The sequence below is a fragment of the Siphateles boraxobius genome, unplaced genomic scaffold (genome assembly GCF_051911475.1).
Source record: "Siphateles boraxobius isolate OS27281-9 unplaced genomic scaffold, OSU_SipBor_1 26, whole genome shotgun sequence".
Lineage (NCBI taxonomy): Eukaryota > Metazoa > Chordata > Actinopteri > Cypriniformes > Leuciscidae > Siphateles > Siphateles boraxobius.
In genome coordinates, this window is record NW_027508876.1 from 18,020,743 (window position 1) to 18,040,155 (window position 19,413).

General features: G+C 39.1%; 1 protein-coding gene across 10 annotated transcripts in view; it reads left to right on the top strand.

Annotated features, from left to right (window-relative positions):
* Nucleotides 1-4,110: 4,110 nt before the first annotated feature.
* Nucleotides 4,111-19,413, top strand: part of sulf1 (sulfatase 1) — a 39,487-nt gene continuing 24,184 nt past the window's right edge. For 4 of the 10 annotated variants that reach the window (XM_077244583.1, XM_077244586.1, XM_077244581.1 and 1 more), the window contains exon 1: nucleotides 4,215-4,408. The gene's annotated coding sequence lies outside the window, so the exon portion shown is untranslated. Of the gene's footprint in view, nucleotides 4,409-19,141; nucleotides 19,259-19,413 lie in introns of those variants that run through there. The other 6 variants (XM_077244587.1, XM_077244584.1, XM_077244582.1 and 3 more) reach the window with 6 other exon arrangements.

Here is a 19,413-nt window from a genome sequence, read left to right on the forward strand (position 1 = left end):
GACATGTGTGGGCAATTAGCTTGAAGTTCGCTTTCCCTGATCTGAAGCACAGACATGTTTTGTCAAGAAATAAAAGTATGTTGAGTCTTGGCTAAGCAGTTTAACTGCCATTATATGTTATAGCTCTCTGGAGAAGTTTCCTTACATTAGCAGGTCTGTTATTGGTAATTATTTGGTTCCAGTGAGGCATGAATCCCCCTCCGCTCTCTGTAAAAAAAAATGATTGAGACAGATATGCAAATAGTGGTTTAATGTAATTTTGACAGTGTGTAAACACACTTTGTAGTAATAGGGTGAAATTACTTTGATTTAAGTTTCAATAATTGAGGTTCCACCCCATATTTATTGGTTGATTAGAGCCAGTGACACATGACATTTGTCTGTATACTGATAATTACGTTAACTAGCAACCGGCTTTGATGTTGAATCTCAAAGAACGCTGCTGACAATGGTGACAGTTGTCTGGGAAATCAAAGTGGTCCAATTAGTTTGCAATTAGCCTACTGGTTTACCGTTTGATCTGAGTGATGTCCTAGTCTGATGAATGGCATTCAATGATGTTTCTGAATAGCTTTTGAGTTTTGGTGCATCCAAAGTGAAAACGGTCTTCCCTTTGGGATGTGTTCTGTGTTTGACACCTAAGCTTAGCCGTTTTCATATACGTTGGCGATAAAGATGTGAATATTTCAGGATAGTGATGGGCTTATTTGCTGAGATCAGAGCATACTTGAGGTCAAAGCATTAGACAGCTGACTCTATAAAGTCTTTGATCCAGAGTGCGACTGCATTGCACACGTGCTTTTGGCACTCGAGACCGTGGAAGACAACACCACAAATGTCATTTATGTTTAGAGCCTGTTCACGCGCTCTCTCTCTCTCCCGTTGGCCCAAAGACACCAAATCTCATCCAAGCATAATGAATGAGATAAATGAACCAAGTAGGCCCCCTCTAGCTGATATACACATGCACAAGTTTCTCGCTGCACCTGTGAGGCTCATTTAGGCTTGTAGATGGGAGAGGGCCCTTGCAGGGGTTAATTCTGTGTCCCTCTTTTGTGTTTTGGGAGGGGGACTTTTTTTGGTTTTGCTCTGCAGTCTAAGTGACCTCCTGCAGGGTCTTTAGGCTTAAATGACACAAGAACAGTTCATAGTGTCCTATTCTAGAGGCCTCAAACACATAGGCTCAAAGATCCCTAAGGATTTTTTAGTCTATGGATTCACATACCAACCATTTATTTTTTCTTATACAAGAGTTTTGTTAAATTATTTCTTTGAATCATTTTTTTTTGTACTACAATGTAAAAAAGTTACTGCCTTAAATGAAATGCAATCAATTTGGATGTTTAAGTAATTTCAACTTAAATTGCATTAAACTGACTTAATAAAAATGAGCAAAATCATGATACAAACTTATGATAAAAGTTGAAAATTGCTTAACTTATTTTGATGAGTTAAAGCAATGTAAAAACGTATGTTGCATAACTTATTGATCTTATAATTTGACAATGTAGAAGTATTTTTAATTCTATCTCACAAAACCCCTGCAAAAACGTGGCGCAGATCCCTTTTCAAACCTAGACGTTTGCAAAGAAACTGCAGAGTTTTTTTTTTTTTTTAGACAAAAATAAATTAAATGTCTTTGACAGTGCAAGGTTAGAAAGAAATTTTGGGAGGACTAAAACTCATGACTTTCGAAGCACTGCTTCACTGTATTTCAAAGCGCCTGCTCACAATATGACTCTGACAAATTAATTCAATTAAAATTTTCTAAAAGATGTTGTCATTTATATTTTGAAAGATGCTTGCAGTTCCCTTGAGAACTAAGATGGGTTTATTTTAATCTTGGGATGGATGGGTTTTTAGGTGACAAAAGTGGGAAACCTTGTTTTGGATTAACAAAAGACCATACCTACTGGTACAATAAGAGACATTTCTTGTCAGTGATCAGTGAGTCCACTAAAGCATAGGATTGTTTGCCACTTCTCTCCCTCAAAGGCTTTTAGAAATAGTGGGGGTTGGGGGGTTGGCTTTGGGGTTTGAGGTGCGGCATGTACTAAGTGTCTAGTTGTAAGGGGGTGGGGTCACACTTTGTGAATTCAGTCAATCTAATTTGAGCTCTTCCTCTGAAGCCCTCATCTCGTTCCCCTTTTTCCAAACCTCATGTGAACCAAAACCGGGGGTTTTCATGCCCCTGATGAAAATAGCCTTTGTTGCTCTTAATCTAATATCCTGTGCATTTAAACAGCAGTGAAAATGAGAATCCTGCTAAAATGCTGGAAGTATCTGTTTTCACCCAGTAGTTCCGCTGAACACCCTGGCCGGAAAATGGATCAGAGCGAGTCGCACAACAGCATGCAAATGGAATTAAGATGTGTTGCATGCATTTGCTGGAAATTTGTGTCCTGTTGCATTGGCAACCCTTTTAAAAACAAGACTCTTTGAGTACATGCTGTTTTGAGTCGCTCTGTTTTTTCCATTAGATATGCTATGCTAAAACTCATGTTTTGTCGTCCGCTGGTTCTTATCTTCCCTTACAGCCTCTCCTGAAACTGTCACCAGTCAAGTATCTTTCACAGATTGACACCCATTAGCACATGGAAGATGAAACAAATGTAGAATTAAAGTATAAAAGGTGCTAGTCTTCTCTTTGGCTACCTGAGTAGGGTACGTGATGACGTGCTCACAGTGTTTGTTTGATTTGGGGCTTTTGAGGGGTTTGTCACAAGTGAAGATTGATCAGTGTTTGAGTTTGGTCTGGGATAACTGAAACTTTTACCAGGTGTGAAAGCAGCTTTAAAGAATGCTAATAGGTCACTTAGCAGCCTTTGTTTTCATTTCCTCAACTGATGAACTCAGTTGCTAAGATAGCACAGAACCAGGGTTAGCATGTTTATTGAGCTGACGTTTCATGAAAGAAAAGCCACTTTCTATTGACCTTCTAACATGAGAATGAGAAATGATTGGCTTTCAATTGTCCGTGCGTGCAACCCATTCAAACTGTTTTTCTGGAGTCTTGGTGGCTAAAGGGTCAGTAGCATGAATTTTCTTTTTTTTTTATCCAAGAAATATTCACAAGGTATTAAAATTACAATGCATACATACAAGGACTTGTCATTTTGGAAATAATTTACTTTATAAAAAAGACATTTTTAAAAAGTAAAAAAAAAATGTCAGGGTTGTCTTACTGTCCTGATAGGAAAAAATCTTTATTATAAGATTTTTTTTTTTTTTCAGGACAAGGTTAGTTCAAATTTTACATTGTCAATGCAATTCATACAATTATTATGAATTATAGCTTTCTGACACTTTCTTTAATATATTGGTTAATATGTGTATACAAAGTGTATACCTTTGTGTAACTTTTTTTTGGTTACACCAACACAACATTTTTTCAGAGTCTGTTAAATTTAAACTTGTGGTTGAAAGTTTTTAAAAAATTACACTTTTAGGAATGTGGCATATTGTATTTTTTATTTTATTTTCTAAGACATTCCTCTGCCATTGACCGTAAAGCAAATGCTTCACTAAAGTAAAATTCAATGGAAAGTATGCTATTAACATTGAATATTTAGCCTGTCTTCAAATAAATTACAGTGAAGCTATTTAAATCCCACACAGCATTACAAATGAGAGTAGCTCAAATAAATGAAACTAAATGGCGCTAATGAGCCTGGCTCAGTCTCTTATCTCTGGAAAATCTCTTTCTCACTTAACTTAAGGCAGTAGATTGCGAAGGACAGGAATGCTGCCGAGACAGCTGAAGATTTATAACAGGGAGGTGTGAGTTGGGCAGATGTAACAGTGTAGTACAAACAGCAGTGAATTGTGGTCTATACAAGTTGTTCTTTCTTTAACTGACCATACTCATTTGTGGAGTTTTTTTTTACCCCATCTATGCTTTAGAGGTACTGCATTTCAACTATATGTGTGAGTGAGATTTGAGGAACACCATGCTGCTTCTATGGGATTCCTGTGAGCTACAAGTGGCAACATAAATGTTCATAGACGTGCTGCCCTCCCTCACTCGCATTCTCAATCCCCTCCCTCCTCTTCTCATCTCCTCCCTCTCTCTCTCTGAATCTCAGGTTACCGTGGCTGGAGTTTTTAGACATCTCTGACTAGTGTTTCCCTTATGTCCTTGTCCCTGCCTCCAGCCTGGGAAGAGCCACCCAGTACCCTCTCTGATTGGACTGGGTAGTTTGTCTTGACGCACCACTGTGCTGAGTGCTGGAGGACGTGTTTCAACAGATGGTTGGGGTTAGTGTGTGTCATCACATTGGAGAACGGATTAGAGGAGGAAGGTTGTCTTCCAGGAGCAGTGTGGTCCCCACAAACACTCTGAGGAGCTCAAGAGCGAACAACCCACAGCGAGAGAAAGATCAACTCCATGAGCAAGACTGATATCCAGGTACTAACACTTCTGATTCTCACTCTCTCCAACTAGTTTGTTTTTCCTTGGAGGGTCTGGAATTTTTTAGTTTAGCTGTATTAAATGTTTTTGGCTGTCTCAGGTGGTTCTCTTGTGTGAAGCTGAAGTGCTGTCAGGTTTGGGATTTAAAGAGGGGTATTTCTGAATGAGAGATTGTTTCTGACTGATGAGACGTCTTTTTGCATGTTATGCAAGTTTTAATGATCCATGTAATTGGATTTTCACTATACATGAAAATGACATCCCCTTTTGCAAACCTTGATTTTAATTGCTGTTTCTGTCCTGCTAAAAAGTTGAAGGGAACATCTCACTATAGATCATGACCTGTAGACTGTGCCAGTTATGCATTCACATAAATTTGATTTGAAGTGAAAGCTAAACCTTGCTGCACAAACTATTTTTCAGACTGATCCCTGCACATGTTGCCGGCAAACAAGTTTAATCCATTCATTTTTGCATCAGTTGTTTAAATAAGCTGTGTCCTGCATTAAGCTGACACTGTCTTCATACTGAAGAAATGTGGTGTTAAGAACATCCCCTGGACCAGGTTGCAACATATGCAAATGGCGGGGTGCCTCTGAAGAAATAATGCCACAAGTTTCACTCAACTCCGGTAAACCAAAAAAGGCAGAACTGCCAATGAAGAACTAGATGTCTAGCATTAATATGTTGCTGCCGGGCATGTATACAGCGTGAAGTGTTTGCTGAGGGGACTGTACAGCTGTAAGGGCAAGGGGGGCAGAAGAATGATGCCAGGAATGCCACAAAGACAGAGTTGTGTGAATGATGTTTATTTACACACATTAATCAGTCATGTCAACATCACTCACTCACACACTGAAATTCATTTGAGAAAACCACAAATACGTCAGCACTAGTGTTGAGATTTTACAATGAGGGCAGTCAGTACCAGTGACAACTGCAGGATTATGAAGGGACGTGATTTGAGAAACTTGTTTCTTTTCGTTCAGTGTGTTTTCGTTTCTGTATATGTACAGTTATGCCTTATTAGCAGAATTTTTTTTGGCTGTGACTTCATTAGTGTTTGAAAAATCATTTGAGAGATGAAGTTTATGCAGACATTACCTTTCGTTGAACCAATTTAATGCACAAGTGGATTTGATTTAATGTGAGGTTAAAAATGACCTTGCTAAATTAATCTTGATGGATTGCATTAGTCGCCCAAAACTGCTTTTCATTACATTTCTTTAACAAGAGCCATATGTAATTAGGTGTTTTAGCTCTGAGGTCTTTTAGGAAATCTGAACTAAAGACTGTTTATGGTCTCAAACCCTTGGTTACATTTGAAAGCAGACAATTCCATTGACCTGTTCGTTCTCTGCGAACAGAGCCATGCCGTAAACTTGTCAGTTACAGTTCTTCATCAGTCACTTTCTCCAAGTGCAATTAGTTTTAAAGATACAGGCCTCCTTCACATTTTTGTGCACTGTTTTTAAATGAATGGTATTGTCAAAAAGGAAAATGTCAATTACTCACTCAAATGTTTTTTCAAACGTGTATGAATATCTTTTGTGGAATGTGAAAGGAAATGTTGAATGTCCTGGCCCCTCTTTATCTTAATTAAAGTGAAAGATCCGGCTGAAAGATTTGGCTAAACTGATATATGATCTTAAACCCAACATCGTTGAGAGATTGTTGTGGTTTTGTGTCAGTCTAAACAGTTGCCACAGCTGTTGTGAATAATTTGCAATTCTAGATTTGGGTCTGCCAACACTAATATTGTTTCAGTAGCTGTTCGGTCTTTTGGGGAGTTAGACCGGGGATCAGCTGTACCGTGAGAGTAGGACCACGAGAGAGCATGAACTCTTAAGGTGTGTGTGTGTGTGTCTGTGTGTGCGTGCACTCATGTGCATGTTTGTGTGAGAATGAGAGAGAGAATCTTTGTCTAACTGTCAATAACTATCAAACTCTATGGTCTAATATCATGTATGTCTTCTCAGTTTTCCTGTAGCTTTGGACATGTTAAGCTTTTGACCCCTTGCCATTCGTATTCACTAACCAACTCAAATCAAAAGCAGCGGGAACCCATGTGCCACTGTGCCGCATGGCTCTTGTGCCGTTTATAATATGCCTCTGCCTTTAACTAGTTGCATATATTCACTGCTGTTCTGTCAAACAAATCACAGTTGCCAGGGTGCTGGACATTTAACAGCCCATTTGTACGATCCTTTCTGTCAAGTGCTGGAAAAATGGCAGCATGTGGAGTTGGCCACCGGTGCCAGCTGTTCCCAGGATACTCTGAGGAGCACCATTGTATTAGTTGACCAGCCATTCCCACCACATGGACATTAAAAGTCTTGTTTAGATAGGCAGTGAGAGAGGAAATTGAGCCACACTGTCTAGTATCTGTTTATCTCTGCTCAATAATAGTGTTCCTGCAGGAAGTGAGGTGGTAATTTAAAAGGGAAGGGTGGGTGACATCAAGGCTGTAATTGAGAGTTGACAATGCTTCGGCATGATGTTGTCTCGCTTATCTGTGGTGTACGGTTTATTATTTCACTGTGAATGTTATTGATGTCTCTTCATGGGGGGCGGGGGGGGGGGGGGGGGGTCTTGATGTTTGGATGATGCTTTCTGATCTAGGAACAACAGACTCATGGGAAACACTGCCACAAATGGCACTTTCAATAGCGCCCCCAAGTGTTTGAAGAGCGTCACTCTATTCCATCAGGGTCACGGTAGGCGAATCAACTGTAAAATGCAAAGATACTTAAGAACACTTGAGTTCCTCAGATTGCCAGATTGTAAGAACCATTAGGAGAATCTCTAGGCAAATATCGCTTTTCTTTCAAAAACGTGGCGACTAGTGGTTCCTCTAACTCCACCATAAAGGAAAGGTTTTAAGGCACTTGAAATGATTTTGAGACAGTATGTATAGGTTCTCAATGGTTCTGGCAATGGTCTCTCCACGTATTTTGTTTTTACAATAATGCCCTCCTTAATTCAGATAGGCATTCTAGAGTTAGGCGCTGACTACTTGAATCCCTTGGGGTCATTATAATTTAGGTAACTCATCCAGTCATTATTGACCTTTGGCAAGAAAAGGCAGGCAGCTTTGCCGACAGCTCACCTAATAAAAGACAGCATGCAATGGTTTCAAAAATGTAACCTGCCACCCTTCTTGCTTAATATTTTTATTCAACTTTTGCAAGAATGAATTGAGCGGCTCCATAAAGGCCTCTTTTGGACATGACAGCTAAGCATGCAACGTATCCAGACTCAAACATACTCTGTTGCTGAACGACTTTGATTTGCTTTCATGTCTCTTTCACATCTTTACCATGGGGATATGAGTCTGACCTCTGCTGTGGCTTGCTCTTGAGTGGAATGCCCATAAACCTTTCATTGCTTTGGGTTTGTCTCGCCAGAGCCCAACAGGCAAGCCACTGGAGAGTCGTACCATCCAAATGAAGTGGTTCTGTGGTTTTCCTGTTTGGTTGCCATGGTGTGATCGATGTGGAAGTCAAGAAATTAGACGTAGATCAAGGGGAGGGAAATTGCATTTGGTTTTCTCCTCTTTTAATTAATTTAGACAAAATGTTGTTTTTAGTTGAGTGACGCTTTTTTTTTATATGATACAAAAGAAACGTCTGCTTCCATTTTATTTATTAACTGTTCCAGGACAAGTATGAATACCTGTTTCTATATCAAAGTAAAAAATAAAGGAAAATATTGAATTAACCGCTTCATTGCGATTTCAGATTTGGCTTTTTTTGTAATTGTAAATGACTCGCGACTATCTCAAAATATTACTTGTTCCTTATTGCAACTTTTTGTCATAATTGCAACTATTTCTCATACTTTCTCTTGTGATTGCAACTTTCTCACAATTACGTCTTTACATCTCAAGATTACAACTTCAAAATTAAAACTTTTTCCGTAATTACAATGGTCATAGTTCTGACTTTTTCTTTTGATTGCGACTTTCAACAGTCTCACAATTGTTAACTTTTTTTTCGTATGCTACTTTATGATTATCTCACAATCTAACTTTCTAATTTTAAATTTTATTGTTTAAATTTATATACATACTACAAAAAAAATTTACTCTTAGGGTTGAAACAGGCTTTCATTAGAAAAAGACTGGCCAGCTGAGGGTCCCAGAGGTAATTGCAGAATTCTGCTCAGGCTAATTTACATATGGCATGTTTGTCTCTGGCACTCAGCGTTTTAGGTTTGGCCTGCTGACTGTGTATTCATAAACGCATGTGAATTTTTGGCTGCACAGCTTTTGAAAATGAATCCTGTGATTTTGAAAAGATCATACAGTCGGTGGATGGGGCGTGACCTGTAAGTACAGGTGTCAGAAAAATGGCAGTACACTCAAAGTTAATTACGTTACAAATGATGTGATCGCACGGTAAAAAAAAAAAAAAAAGCCACACGCATTCACGCCTCAAGCACTGGCGAAGTGAGCATCAGAGTACAAATTACAGGTTGCGTTTCTGCGTGTCTCTGTGTGGCTGAAGGGATGGATAACAAATAGGTTTTTTTTTCTTTTAGGAGTAACATCCCACTCGTATCTATAGCAGAGTGACAGATAGGGTCAGGGATGGGTATTCTCATTGTCGGTTTTTCTGCATAGATTCTGTCTGTACATGCCCCACATTCTGGAAGTGTACCATTTCACACTAGGACAGAAAGTGTGCTAGCTCTGACTGGGGCCTGCTGACAGAGCCCTCTATGCACCTACTTTCCCCGCCCAAAAACAGTCTGGAATTTGGTTCCTAAGCTCCCATAGTACATTATCAGCATTCAGGTAGCCACAGTCATCACTAGAATATAGTCTCAAATTAACAATGTACTGGACAGTGCTGGTGGCTTCGCTAGCATCAAGTTTATGATTTCCAGCCCATTTGACAACATGTAAAGCCATGTGATCACACTTTGTCATTTGAGGTGCAGCAACTAAGGCCCTGTTTACACCTGATATTAAGATGCATTTTGGGCGATCAGATCACAAGTGGGCGACGCTAAATACAGGGGAAAACAGGGTCTAAAACGTTTTGAGCTTTCGACCACTTTCAGAGGTAGTCGAAAACGCATTCGGCAGGATTGCTTTCGTAGTGTAAATGCTCACATGGTCGGAAGTGTTTGAACAAGGACAAAAGACCGTCTATTCTCTGCCTACTGACATAACGTGTAAACATTGTGGGAACCGTGATAGCCAGATTTTAAACTTTGTCAGCTGGAGACCCAAAATTTGGTTTGAAGACGAAAACGTACCAAGCACAATTTTCTCTCAACATTCCTGATTTCTAACACACTCACAGCGTTCGGGGTTAGAACACATTTCAGTTTGACTCATTAATGTAGCAATAATGGAAATAATTCAAGGGAATCGCAGTTCAATTCTGTTTTTACCTGGCTTTTTTTCTCCTCCTTTTACCTGTGCTCTTCTGTGACCGATTATGAATTGACCTTCTTCCTTGTTGAAGAATCGTGTTAAAAAGTACTAATTTGTTTTGACAAGTGTTTTAGTAGGAATATTCATCAGTCCTTATCAGATCTTCATGGATCATTTAATTTGTATACATCTGTGGCCAGGTCTCAATGACTAACCTGCTCTCCAAGACACAGAACCCCCATGGTATAGATGTGGCCTGGTGGCACCTCTTCTATAATAGTGAGGGATTTATGTCTTCAGGCTTGTAATGGTGCCACGCGTCTTCAGTCAGCGAACTGCACATAATATTAGGATCACTTAAGCGGCAAGGATACTCCAGCTCAAACAGATTTGCTTGGCTCCCTACGTTCTTCATGTGGGATCTGGCCTCTGATTTCATGGAAAAGACAATGATTTATTTATTCAAGACAGTTACGTCAGTGGAACTCACTGAAGCAATTTGAATATTTTCTTTATGTGGCATTTTAATGTGTTTGGTGTATTTGCCACTGTGGTAGAGGGGAATATTTCTTAAAAAATGATTTTAAGATGAAACATATTCTTTAGGAGGTTCTTTTTAACTGGTTTTATACTGCAATTTGGAGTTTTAAAAGATTTTTTTTTCTACTTGATGTACGTATTGTGGAGAATATGAACTATACGTCAAAGGCTATGAAATGAGCATTTCTCAAGACAAAGAAGCACATTTATTGTGGTATGGCTGGTTGCAGCTGTAATTAATTTTTCTCCCCCTCCCACCAAAGACCCATAAAATGCTTTTACTGTGTCTGTTTCTCTGTTATTTGTCATATACGGAGTTGATCAAAGGCCAAATGTTTGACATTGCCCCTCCTCCATTATGCTGTCTATGGAGATCTGCTTTTTTGCTTCTTTCATTAACCACATACTTAAAGGAATGGCCTGAAAACCTCTCCAGCGAGACCTCCCAGCTGACTGAGAGAGGCGAGGATGGCTTGCTTCGGCTGCTCCAACTCGAGCAAAAACGCCAGGAAGAATCTCTGTTAGGCTTCGCTAGAACTCTGCCAAATTTGGTCAGAGCTGATTTCAGTCCTACCTGGCAATCTCAGTCGGTTGTACTTGCGTTTAAACAGCAGGGTAAGTAGCCGGAGAATGTCGAGGAGGTCTGAAGCTTTGACTGGTTTATGCTGTGCCGACTTTGCAGGTGGCTAATGAGTTGGGCCTTCATAAGAGAAAGCTAATCTCTTCCAAAGCCAAGCCGATGAGGAGCTGAATGGAATTTGCTTAGCTCTGAATTCTGTGCCCTGTATGTTTAAGCCTGTGAGCTGCTGCTCTCTCTTTCTCTCCCACAGTCATTGAGATGCTGTACGGAACCCATCGGCGCTCCTGAGTCATGTATGCCACAGTACAGGTCACCTATAGCTCCACCGTTTCTCTCAGACAGCGTGACTTCAGGGGCCTCTCTGGTGCTAGTATATTGGATTATGGAAAAATCATAATACTCTCGAAGGTGGCTCCAGCCCCCCTGCCTTGGTATTTAGAAATAAAGGGTAGTGATGTGTGCTTAGTTTGGAGATTAGAGAGGGGTTTTGGGTGGGCTCTAAGGTGTGAGTTAGGCCCAGTGGCTTGGGTTCTTGTGCGATGGCACGGTCGACTGCCATCAGCTGCAGCTGGGTAAGGGTGTGTGCAAAGCTGGTGTCACTGGAGAACATGTTAATGTGAGCTGGCATAGCAAAGCAGCGTGGCAGCCTAGGGGAACTAAAGTGGCCATGGCATCAATGTTTAAAATTATTAGATCTCAAACTGTCTGCACAAGTTAACAGGAGAATAAATTACTTAATCCGTTCTACCACTGTCCTAATGTTTTCTTTCTGCCTCCCTAAGGCCACGACTTCAAGCAAATCAAAGAACAAACTATTGTGACGTCTTTTTGAAAAAAATCAGATCAAAATGAAGTTTGTTTAAATTTCGCTTCTGTAGTTTTTACTTGCCACTTTCAAACTACCATTGTTCCGTGGCGATTACGTAATAAGTATGTGTGCTCTGGAACTCCCTTCTTTGATGTGGAAATCTTCTCCGGTTCATTTCATCTGTTCAGTCTGTAAAAATGCGAGCAAAAAAAATAAATACGCTGGAGATGCATTATGGTAGAAATTGAAGTTGTAATTCTAATTGAACGTGACAGTTTTTTATCTTTAATACTCTAAAGCTTTCTTTAAAGCAATCTATTATATAAAATGCTTTTTAAAAATAAACATGACGTGATTTGTTTTGTAATGCAGAAACATATCCACATCATGCTTTGTTAACTGTGGTTTTGTCACCACTGTCATTTTTGTTTACTTTCTGACAGAGACGAAAGCACTTACATATTAACTTCTGCTCCCAGCAGAGTTGGGATGTTTGCTAACACAGTATACCACTGCAAAGGTATTTTACACATCTTTTTACCCTGAGCGAAGAACAAAAAAGAACTTTGCCATGAGTATATATCAATGCCTTAAATCTGGGTTTTTGTCCTAACCAGCTGCCACAAGATAATTTTGTCCGTTGCCAGGTTTTTATTTGTTGCGTCATGCTGGGTAGCCCCAATTCTCAATGACCGAGATTCCTGCTCCCCACAAAGAGCCTCTTCAAGACAAAACTTTAAGACTTTGAAGTCTGTGGGAGGCACATTAGTTTAATGATATTTACATACATTTATAATTAATGAGATGGAGCCCTCAGGTAACAGGACCCCAAAGCCCCCCTCTTTGGGGTTGGAGAGTAGCATAAGACCTGTTTTCGATGATAGTCACTGCCATTTGCTTTGAAACCACACTGTCAAAGCCTTTATGCTATTTAATGTGGTGGTTAAACACTAACAGTTCGCTGCTAAATATAATCCAGTGCCTGTTGAAATGAGTTTTTATAAAAGCTTCTAAAAAATAAACAGAAATCATGAAGTAATGGTTCAAAGTAGTTCATGTGTATCTTGTAAAGGCCAAAGCTTATTGCATTTTGCCTTTAAAAAAATAAAAATAGACAACCACTAGAATTTGGTTGTTTTAGTCCATTTCTTCAAAAACCACAAGATACTGTGGTCAGGATGGAGATTTTTAGTCTACAGGCATCCATATGCCATGTTCTCCTATTTGGACATTGTCATTTTTATGCTGGCTGGCATCACACTGCTGACAACTGCTGGCGCTCCTGATTTGATTTTTGGAGGTTTGCTCAGCTGTTCTAAAAGATAGAAAAGCTTCTGTTCCCTCAGCTCAAGTCATAGATACGCTCACAAACATGGAAAAGTGCCAAAGAGAAAATCTACATAGGAACATAAATTGGATGATTCAAGCATAAGGCTTGCATTTGAAAGAACCTTTTTTTTGAAAGACCATCTCCCATTTGGGTTGTGTGACTTACAGGGCAAAGCTCTGGCTTGAAAAGGTGGCTTTGGAACTTCTGTAGTCATTTAAATGTAGAAAAAGGGCTTTCTCTGTTTGTGATTTAATTAAGTTTTTTTTTATGTAGAAATGCTATAATCATCTTGCTGTACACCACATTAGCAATTTGTTAAAGTCATTATTTGCTCTCATTACTTTGTTTTTAGGTAATGGGAGCTTCAGAGAACCGTCATAATCTCATTTAAGGGACGCACGTTATATTAGTATTAGATATTGGAGACATTTTTTTAAATTTCTCATGTTCTGTTTAAAAAAAGTTTATATTTATATAAAATAATGTTATTTAAAAATTATAATTAATAATTTAATTTATTGAAATAAATTTGATATACATTTAACAATTTAATGTTGAACGTACTGTGATATGGGACTAATTAAAAATCTATATAACAATTAGTACAGCTAGGACTGCAATGAACTAATCTGAAAAAGAGTTTCTTCTGAGCTTTCAGGCAGAGAAGCAAAGCTGCATGTGCTTTTCCCATTTAGAAAAGGTGTTTGCGTGCGAGTCGGTTGGCATGGCTGCTGTTCATGCGACTGCAGTGTATCCATTCACTCTACAGTGATTAAGCAGAATGGTCCAGTGGCGTGAGAACAAACTGAAGCCACTTCAGTCGGATTCCACATTCTTGTTCTAACCACATAATCAGTCGTCTGTTCCATCAGTGAAACAAAATGTGCCTTGAAAGTGATTGAGCAAAGAGGAGCAACACACTCTAAAACTGGTCACATCACACTAGTTTTGTTGGCCTTCCTTGCTCCCATGTGGGTGGATGGCTCTTGTTGACGGAGGCTCGTGCGGTGTGCCCTGGCCACAGTCCTCCACGACACCGTAGGGTTTGACGCTGTGGATGGAGCAGCGAAGTCCTGGCTGATTCCTAAAAAAAGAAACGTTGCAAAATCCAAACCTCAAAATTCTGTGGCTAAGTAATCATTTCTCTTCCAAGGGGAAAAATCAGCATACAGATATATGCAAACAGCCTCTGCAAAAATAGTCATTTATGTGCATGTCCCTATACGATCCATGTCTTTAAACAGCCTGTCTTTTATGTAAAACTCACCAGATGATCCTAAAGAAACAGTTCACCCAAAAATGAAATTTTTTATTTAATTACTCATGTCATTCAGCGATATCTGAAATGGGATATGTTGAGCGCCGTCCCGCAAAAATCGCTTTAACAGTGCCATTAAAGTTAAAACACATCTTAGACTCTTTGATAATTGAAATGCAACTGTCACAACCAATAAACTGTGAAGTGTTCTTACTGCTGATTGTTCTTCAGTGATTTGGCTTCTTTACAGTGAGCGAGCAAAGTCTCTATAGTGAGGGAATGGAAAGGGGGATTAGCCCTCGAGACTGTGTTCGTCTATGGAAACCTTGCATTTATGAATGGCTGACTCACTATTTAGCTGTGCCATCTGGTTTGATTTATTCTCGTTCTTGGCTCACAAGGGACTCTCATTTGCAATGAAGATGCACAAACAACTTTGCCATGGTGAAGGACGAGTTCTTGCATGGTGCTTTGCTTTAAAAAGAATTATTTCAAGCTGACAGGGATCAGGGATTTCATTTAAGTGATTTTTAGAAGCTGATTGCACATGTTACGAATGCGGCCTTGCCATTTTCGTCTTCCTGGACGAGGGATTGACAGAAACTAGGCTATTTGTGATGCAGTCTAGAAGTTATTAAACCCAGTGCGGTTGGAAAGAATGTGCCGGGTCATGACATTCTGATCTTAATCGTATGGCCTCTTCCTCAGGAACTCATCTTTCCTTACCTGCGAATTCTGCAGACCTTGTTTTGGAGAGTCTTCTGCGAGTCCAGGTGTTTGAGGTTTGGGTTAACCACCCCACATTACCACGTGGGTCAAAGGGGGGTTCAGGGCGCATGAAAGTACGTGGTCTGGGCCTTTACCACAAGCAGCAGTGGCGTTTTTTTGCTTGCCAAGAACCTCGGAGTCGCTGTCTCTGATAGCACTACATGGTAGAAAACACCGCTATGTGGGTAGGAAGGTGGGAGGGATGCTGGATGCTTTAGTATACATGGAGGGGGGAAGAAAGCATAGTGAAATCATAAAAGTACAGAATTTGGATCGCATTGAAGGACCCTGGTCCTGTCATCCATTAATCTGAAAATTGCACCTCTTTCATAAGGGGTTATTTTTTGGCAGCTGTGTGTCAGGCTTGAAAAGTCCAATAGTAGCCTTTTTGTTTTGCTCCTTTGAACCTTCGAGACCTTTTTTTTCCCTTAAGAAATCCCAAATATTATTCGACCAGCTTAGCCCTGATTAGTACAGTAGAGGCTAATTTACTGGGTCATTTCCTCTAATCCCTAAAAACAATAAGGAGCTGAGATGATGCTTGCTCTGGTGCTCATCTGTGACCCAGAAGAAAGCTTTCTTGTGTTCCTCAGCAATGCAGGTCTACAAAGGCATAACGCTTGGCAAATGTGCGCAGCCTATTGGGGTGAATGAAGACCATGAACTACAATTTAAAATGATTTTAAGTTATGAAATTGTTACATGTATTTGAACGTCATCTAGTGCTCACTAGTTTTTTTTCACTAATTATTTAACCCACAAATGTAATCTTAAAAAGATCGCAGAATTAACATTTGTCTTCCATACTTCAAACTTAAAAAGCCAGAATTTTAATATTAGTGCATCCCTAAATTTTTCAGAATATATATTTTAGGAATTTGACACTTCTTTGACCTCTCCAGAGTTTATTGCAGAGATCTGGACACTCCATCTCCAGATATCCACTGTACTTCAATGGTGAACGTGATTTTCACCAAGTACAACATGTTTCCTGGATCATCTTTGTTGATCCTGGAACAACATTTCAATCAACTAATCCGATTTGAGGGACAAGTTTACAGTTTATGTCAAGTTTAGGCTTACAACCAGGATGAGGTGCTTCTGCATCAGTGTTATTCACCAATCATTTCCCTCTGATTTTAGGGATACGTTATGGGAATGGTTTGGTTTAGGGGTATAGATATAGTTAGGGCTAAATTTTCTGGCAGGAATGTTCCAGGATCAAGAAAATATGTTGATCCAGGAACATGTCTGTCTTTGCAAAATCACGATGACTGTACTGCAATATAACTAACAAATTTATAACAAATAGTTGCATAAAACATATTTCAAACCAAGTGAGTTGGAAGTACTTTTTGTTCTGCACATTACAAGAACATTAATCTGAATAACCATTTGACTAAAGCCAGAGGTAGACACCCGTTTTCCAATGAAGGCTTCTGACACAAACATCACGTCTTTTTTGCAAACCAGCCCAGTGCTGATTCAGTGTCAGGGAGCCATGGGAGTGTGGAAGCTTTGTTTCCCACTATTCAAGGAAATGGAGGATAACAGGTCTGTTTTTTGCAGGCAAAGGGTCAGATCGTCAAAGAAAAGCAAAGTAGTGGTTTATGTTCTTGCCAGTGCCACCAACTGGGAACACATTTTCACAGTAATAAGGGTAATTAAAACAAAATTATTATTCACGACCCTTTTCCCTCAAGGGAAGAAAATGGAATAGCTATTTTGGGTCGACTGTATTCTAAGATTACAGTGCTGGAATGAGGGTGAATGTGTCATCATTGAGGGCAGAGACAGTTTAATTCATGGTTGCAGGAGAAACACATGATTTAGCTAAACGGCACAGTTTTGGCTCATATCTGGAATTTTTATTTATATATATATAAATAAAGATATATAATAGAATATATATATATATATAAAGAAAAGTCAATCTAATATAACAAAACAAATGATGGAAAGGAAGCATACTTCTAAATGAACGTTTGAAGGATTTGTTCTCCATATATTTTCTGGGCCTTAGGAGGTTTTCATGAGATCTGGAAGTCACACTGTGTGTGTGCGCACAGGGTCTGACTGGACCCTGCCATTCCCTGCTGTTTGTCTAAACAGCACCAGTGTTTGTACAGTGCTGTCAGGGTGACTGGACTGACTATTCCTCATGCTGCCTGTCTGAAATCCACTCTGTCCAAAAAAGCACTTAGAGACCCATCTGAGAGGCAGACCATCATCTGTACAATGATGAAGGACAAGCACATGGTTTTCCATTCAATGGCTCCTTCTTATCGGATGGCACATTAGATGTACTCAGAGTGAAACTTAAAGGGATGGTCTAAACCTAAAAATTAAAATGGACATTATTTACTCACCCTAATGCCAATCTAAATCCATGTGTTTTTGTTATCCAATTTTGTTTTTTTACCTTGGTATCAATCCATAGTCACAGTTCATAGTGATCAAATCTGTTAAGTTACAAAAAAGGAATACAAAGGCAATGTAAAAATTGTTGACTTTATTACATGTTATTACATGACTTCAAAAGATTGAACCTAGCTCCATATTGACTACTTTTATGCTTCCTATATTTAGTTTGATATATATGATAACAGCATAAATGTTTTTGGAATGTCACGAGTGAGTAAATGAAAATTGCCTCCCATTGATCAGATATCAATTTTCTTGATGCTGCTCTGCTGCACTCCATTACACACCGCTCTGTGTTGAGATGATAAAAAGCTTAAAATTAAAACATTTCTAAGGTGTTCTCAGTAGGTTTAACAGCGCCTATCAATGTAAATTTTTGTGATATGACCAGTCGACTGTACAGAAGCCAAGAATGAAGCTTTGGTTTTAATGGTAAAAGAATGTTAGGTAAGATATAAAATAAGAAGCTAAACAATTAATGGTTAACAACTTTTTTATGATAGACTTGTTACACAACCAACAATAATATTCAGTGATGCAAAGTAGTTGACTTTCGATTGTCAAATTTTGCCATTTTGAATTGAAAACCCTTTAATCATATATGTGATTCATGTAATTTAATTTATAAGTGAATGTGATGAGACAAGAAACATTAAACAGAGCTGTTTTAGTCTTGTTAGGCTTATGATTAAGAGTGAAAGTGTGCATATTTTAAAATAAAAACTGTAAATGCAAATAGTTTGCAGTAAATTATACTTTTTAGCATCTTTGTTTTTCTATTTTTGTTTATTCCATTAAATTCTTTTCATTTTAATTTCTTTGAATAAAAGAATTTGATTTACATCACTAATTCTGAAGGGATTTCCCGCATCTTTCAAAATGGATATTGTTAGTTTGAATATGTGGACACATTGGCCTTGAGTTGATACTGTAGCACCAGTGCTGACTCTAATTTACTAATTTATTTCTACTCTCACTGGTCTTATTGTTGCATAAATGACTTAAGCCATTTTCATTGCAAGCAAAATTATCAAGCCAAATGAATGCCATGCGACGAGTCTCAGGTGCATAAATGCCCATATTGTTTAACCGCTCACTGATTGGAGACAAAATTCAGCTTGAGGCCACAGGCAATATGGTCCTCCATAAGGTTTATACAATAAACTCAGAGAGAAATTGGACGCTATATCAATCAAACCTACTTTTGCGCATGCTAGTCGTCAGGTAAATTAAAATGTGAGAAATCAACTCATGCATAAGTACAAAAACTGAAGACATGGCTTTTTAGGAAATTGAGCATGTCTGATGAATGTGTATGATTTCATTGAGAAATTTGCGTAGAGCGAATGCAGTGCAGTGTAATGGGGTCCAGTGTGTAAATCTGTGACTGGCGACCACAGCACAAGGGTTAATGTAGCGGAACCCTCTACCCCCTGTACTGGCTTCGTAATTCCCACCGGGTGTCCGCTAGGGGTCACAAGCTCAGGGCTGTCTGACTGACAACTCTGCCATAAAATGTGATTGGCTGGGTTTGGGCCAGAGCAGCCCCTAATAGCCAATAGCAAAGCCTCAATAGTACTGAAGTAGTGTGACTGATTGGAAAGAAAGAACTGGCTTGTCTGCACACACGGAGAGAGACACTCAGGTCTTTCTGACTTGAAGAAAGTGTCTGTAAATATGAGTGCAAAACTGAAGTAAAGATATTGGGTGTATTGTTGCCACCTTTGATTCTGCTAAGCTAAGAACTGTACAGGTAGGGTTTAGAGTTTTTTTTTGTTTTACTGTTCGTGAAATGGCAAATTTTCTGTAAAAGATTCAGCTAGTGTTTTTAAAATTTTCTTTCATGTTGATTTTGGTGCATGCACATCCTGCAGGCATGTTGGAGTTTAAAATGTTGACTCCTTTAAG